Raw genomic sequence first — 6000 nt, 5'->3', positions numbered from 1 at the left:
GCTCCATTGGAGCAAAAGTTTGCCCGGGGGTGCTGAGAATGGCTCTGTGGCCTCTGCCTCAGGCGCTAGGACGGCTCTGGATGCAACAGAGCAATGCCCCAGAGGGGCGGAGCATCGTCCTCTGGCGGGCGTGCAGGGTGGATCCCGGTGGGGCGCATGCGGGAGTCTGACTGCCTCCCCATTTCCAGCTTCGGAAAAAATGCAAAATAATAATAACGTTAAAAATATAAAACATTCTCATGTATTACAATCCATTCATTTCCTACCGCTCATGTTCATGGTTCCGGGTGGCTGGAGCCAATCACAGCTGTCCTCTGGGACAACACCAAATTTTTATTGGATAATGCGTAATGTACACGGGTTGTTGTATGGCTCTCACGGAATTACATTTTAAAATATGTGGCATTCATGGCTCTCTCAGCCAAAAAGGTCCCGACCCCTGCCTTAGTTCATTGATTGCTTTCTCATATGTGCCGTCACCGTGGGCCTTCAGCAGACCGAGTAACTCCTTGCTCAAGCCAGCAACCTTGGGTCTAAACTGGTGAGCTTTGCTCAAACCAGATGAGCCCACACTCAAGCTGGCAACCTCAGGGTCTCGAACCTGGGTGCTCCACATCCCAGTCCGACGCTCTATCCACTGCGCCACTGCCTGGTCAGGCAAGGGCCATAGACTTTTAACAGAATAAAATCCTATCTACCCACAGTGCCCTGGAAGATGGTGGTTATCCAGCTTCCCTATTTAAAAAAAAAAAAAAAAAAAAAAAAAATATATATATATATATATATATATATATATATATATATATATATAGTGACAGTGACAGAGAGAGTCAGAGAGAGGGATAGATAGGGACAGACAGGAAGGGAGAGAGATGAGAAGCATCAATTCTTTGTTGCAGCACCTTAGTTGTTCATTGTTTGCTTTCTCATATGTGCCTTGACTGGGGGGCTCCAGCAGACCAAGTGACCCCATGCTCAAGCCAGCAACCTTGGGCTCAAGCTAGTGAGCCTTTCTCAAACCAGATGAGCCCACGCTCAAGCCAGCGACCTTGGGGTCTCGAACCTGGGTCCTCCACGTCCCAGTCCCACGCTCTATTTACTGCACTGCTGCCTGGTCAGGCTAAAAGTATATTTTTAGAAATTGTGGTGCAGCTGTGTTTAGCTTGCTCTCAAGTTTACCAGCTGCAAGCACTTTACTTGATTAGTGCATGAGCACGTGGCACAGGCACGTGTGCATAGCCTATATAAAGCTATGCGTGCTTCCCCTGAGCTTGATTCTCCCAGATCTCTCTCCCACCACCGTGAGGTGTGGTTTTCCTTGCTCCCTTGCTCTTACTGCGAATAGCAGATTTTTCTTTATTAGCTCTTTCACTTTTGTTATTTGTTTGCCTGTCTTTGCGAGCCTCCAATAAATGGGCCCGACACTTTCTGACTCTGCAGTTTCTCTACCATCTGCCCAAACCCAATGTGAACCTGCCTGGCTTCAGCCACCAGCGCGTTACATCTGGTGTAGTGGGCAGGGTTAGAAGCAGATAGGAATGGAGGCCAGACTGTTCAATTGAAGTCAATAACTATTCCACTGGGGATAGGAAGACTGCTTTCTAAACCATATAAGGTATCCCCTATTCCTGAATATATTTTGGGGGTAAATATCTTACAAGGATTGTGGTTGAAAACTACAGCCAGGGAGTCCCACCTGTGAGTCCAGGTCAGGAAAGCAGTGTTGCAGGGACACGCAGCACATTCCCCCTTGCAATTACCCGTTCCCTGGCGTTTGACTAGCATAAAGCAGTACCACCTGCCAGGTGGCTATGAAGAAATCAATGAGACAGTTCTCGAACTAGAAAACATGAGGATCATCCAGCCAGCACACAGCCCTTATAATTCCCCAGTGTGGCCTGTGTGCAAAGCAGACGGAACCTGGTCGATGACAGTGGATTACAGGGAATCTAATAAAGTTGTTCCCCCTTTGCATGCTGCTGTATCCTCAACAGCTAACCTGGTGGATTGGTTAAGCCATGAGTTGGGGACATACCACTTTGTGGCAGATTTGGCTTGACACCTTTTTCTCTATTGATATAGCTGCAGAAAGTCAAGACCAATTTGCCTTCACTTGGGAAGGGTGGTAATGGACCTGTACAGTATTACCACAGGGCTATTTGCTTAGTCCCACCTTATGTCGTGGGCAGGTGGCTGCTGACCTGGCTAAATAAAAACAACCACAGACAGTTCGTTTGTATCATTATATTGATGACATTATGCTAACTAGTGACTCTCCTCCAGAATTGGAGCAAGCAGTCCCTACCCTGCTATCCCATATGAAAGTGTGTGGCTGGGCATTCAACGAGGGCAAATTACAAGGACCTGGGTTTCTGTGTTAAGTTCTTGGGCGTTGTCTGGTCAGTAAGACAAAGGTTATCCCTAATGCAGTTATAGATAAGATCCAAGCATATCCTTTGCCCACTACGGTAAAGCAGTTACAGGAATTCCTAGGTCTATTGGGGTACTGGTGAGCATTCATACTCCATTTAGCTCAGTTACTGCGTCCCTTGTATCACCTTATTTGGAAGGCGGTTCGCTGGGATTGGACTGAGCAGGCACAAGGTGTATTTACAGCAGCTAAGAGAGTGTCAAGGTGACACAGCCCTTAAATGTGTTTGATCCTACCAGGCCTTGTGAGCTTGATGTCCATGTAACCCCTGAGCAGTTTAGATGGGACTTGTGACAACGGATAGAGCGCCTACGGCAACCTGTTGGGTTTTGGTCCCAATTGTGGAAAGGCACTGAAATCTGTTACTCATTAGTGGAGAAGCAGTTGGCAGCTGCGTATACTGCCCTCCTGGCCACTGAGAGTATTATGACTACAACTCCAGTTACAGTCAAGACCACATACCCTATTGCATGATGGGTGAGAGATTGGGCAACCAAACCTCATAGTGGTACAGCCCAAACCTCCACCCTGGCCAAGTGGGGTGCCTACCTGCAACAATGCTGTGCTCATAGCACGAGCCCATTGAGAGCAGAACTGCATAGGTCCAGTCACCTATGTAACCTTATAGTCAGGTGCAGCTGGGGCTCAGGAGGTAGAACCTGAAGTTAGTCCCTGCCAGGAGGGGTGAATGCCCATCCTCAAGCGTGCCTGGTATACTGATGGTTCTAGCAGGGGCCAACCGGCTAAGTGTGCGGCCATAGCCTTTCATCTGGCCACTGAGACTATTTGGATAGACACAGTGCCATACCACTCTTAATTCTACCCAAAGCAGCCAATGGGCAGAATTAAGAGTGGTATGGCAATTTCCCTGTAATGAACCTTCACCTCTGGTAATCTGCACCAACAGCTGGGCTGTCTATCATGGACTGACCCTTTGGATTGCCACTTGGCACATTAATCAGTGGATGGTAATGCACCGTCGGCTATAGGGTCAGGCCATGTGGCAGGACTTATGGGAAATAGTATATGAGAAACAAGTGACAGTATATGATGTCACAGGGCATGCCCCTCTAGCCTATCCTGAGAAGGATGAGGCAGGCACTTTGGCAAGGGTGTGGTGGTTGGAGACTGCGCCTGAAGGTGATGTGGCACAGTGGCTCCACTGGCGTCTGCTCTATGTAGGACAAAAAAACTACATGGGCTACCATTAAGGCATGGAACTTGCCTGTGTCCTCTGAAGAGGTACTTGCAGCCTATGAGCAATGTGTGTTCCTAGGAGCACCTGCGGAGACAACTGGCATTACCTGGAGAGATCCAGAGAGGTCGTGTTCCACTGACACAGTGGCAAATAGACATCATAGGACCCTTACCAAAGTCGGATGGGTACCAGTATGCAGTCACGTGTGTAGATACTGCCACCGGTCTGCTTCCTGCATACTCTGCCCATAACCCAGACCAAAGGACAGTCATATAGGCTCTGGACCGCCTGAGTACTGTATACGGGTTGCTGTCAGTCCTTGAAAGTGACAATGGTACCCATTTCTCAGGTTGTATGGTGAGGCAATGGGCTCAAGACCTAGGGATGGACTGACAGTACCATGTCCCCTACCACCCACAGGCTGCTGGTATCATTGAGCAGTATAATGGCCTTTTTTTTTTATATAGAAACAGAGAGAGGGATAGATAAGGACAGACAGACAGGAATGAAGAGAGATGAGAAGCATCAATCATCAGTTTTTCATTGTGACACCTTAGTTCATTGATTGCTTTCTCATATGTGCCTTGACCATGGGCCTTCAGCAGACCGAGTAACCCCTTGCTCGAGCCAGCGACCTTGGGTCCAAGCTGGTGAGCTTTTTTTTGCTCAAACCAGATGAGCCCGTGCTCAAGCTGGCGACCTCAGGGTCTCGAACCTGGGTCCTTCCGCAACCCAGTCCTACGCTCTATCCACTGCGCCACTGCCTGGTCAGGCTATAACGGACTCTTAAAGCAGGAACTGTGACTGGACAGGGACACTGGCTCCCTTACTGGGTGGACATGACACTTGTGGACAGTACTCCAGATTTTAAATGAGATCTTGACTGGGGCAGGGGCACCGGGCAGCTGTTCCCATCAAGTTGCAGATACGCTGGGCTTTGGACGGCAGGGCAATGTACTTTTGCTTGCCCCAACAGCCCTCCTTAAAGGCTAACAGCTTCAGTGGACATGGCCCTGGACTGTACAGGCCCCCCAGCTACGATGAGTAACCTTGTTGGCACCATGGGGTAGGGTGCTAAAGGTGGATCTCTAGTTAACTCCCTGGGCAACCAGCACCTGGCCGCCTAAGGTAGATGTGTATTATCCCTTGAGTGTTTAGGGAGACAAGCACTCAAGGAGACAGCATTATGAAGGGCACCTCTGTAATTTCTGTAATGACTTCTCCCATTTAGCTGCAAATCAAACCAGCAGATCCTGGTGTGCAGACCGCAAAGATTTGGTCTGCTTGCCCGGGGCCTCCTCTGTTATCTGCTACTGTGCTGTCTGCAGACAGAGTTCTGGCCTGTGTTCTGCCAGAGGGAAAGATTTGCCTCTCTTGGTGCCACTGACCACTCTATTTCGCCCATAGCTGTGTTTGTAATTCTGTTGCTATAGTCTGTACTGTTTTGGTTTTTGTACTGTACTTCATTCCTCAAACAGGGACCATCATGGAAGAAACCTGTTGCGTAGATTATGAGGTGAGCAACCCTAAAGGGGTGGAATGTGGGGCAACTGTGTTATGTAAGTTTGTTTGTGGGTTTACCAGCTACAAGCACTTTAGTTGATTAGTGTGTGAGCACGTGTAAGAGGCATGTGTGCATAGGCTGTATAAGGCTGTGTGTGCTGCTACCCCTGGGCTCGATTCTCCCAGATTGCTCTCCCACCACTCTGAGGTGTGGTTTTCCTTGCTCCCTTGCCCTTATTGCAAATGCAGATTTCCCTTTATTAGCTCTTTCACTTTTGTTGTTTATTTGCTCGCCTGTCTCTGCGAGCCTCCAATAAACAGGTATGGCCCAACACTTTCTGATTCTGTAGTTTCTCTACCATCTGCCCAAATCCAATGTGAACCTGCCTGGCCTCGGCCACCAGCATTACAGATTTTTTGTTTATTTTTATTCATTTTTAAAATATATATTATTTATTTATTCATTTTAGAAGGGGGTAGAGGGAGGGAGGGGAGGGGAGGGGAGAGAGAGAGAAAGAGAGAGAGAGAGAGAAAGAAAGGGGGGAGGAGTAGGAAGCATCAACTCCCATATGTGCCTTGACCAGGCAAGCCCAGGGTTTTGAACCAGTGACCTCAGTGTTCCAGATAGCTGCTTTATCCATTGCGCCATCACAGGTAAGGCCCAGCTCCCTCGTTAAAAAAAAAAAAAAGTTTAGCCTGACCAGGCGGTGGCGCGGTGGATGGAGCATCGGACTGGTATGCAGAGGACCCAGGTTCGAGACCCCGAGGTCACCAGCTTGAACGCAGGCTCATCTGGTTTGAACAAAAGCCCACCAGCTTGAACCCAAGGTCACTGGCTCCAGCCAGGGGTTACTCAGTCTGCCGAAGG

Source organism: Saccopteryx bilineata, chromosome 1 (assembly GCF_036850765.1).
Source record: "Saccopteryx bilineata isolate mSacBil1 chromosome 1, mSacBil1_pri_phased_curated, whole genome shotgun sequence".
In the NCBI taxonomy this organism is placed as follows: Eukaryota; Metazoa; Chordata; class Mammalia; order Chiroptera; family Emballonuridae; genus Saccopteryx; species Saccopteryx bilineata.
The sequence above is the reverse complement of the archived record's forward strand: the minus strand, read 5'-3'. Positions refer to the sequence as shown.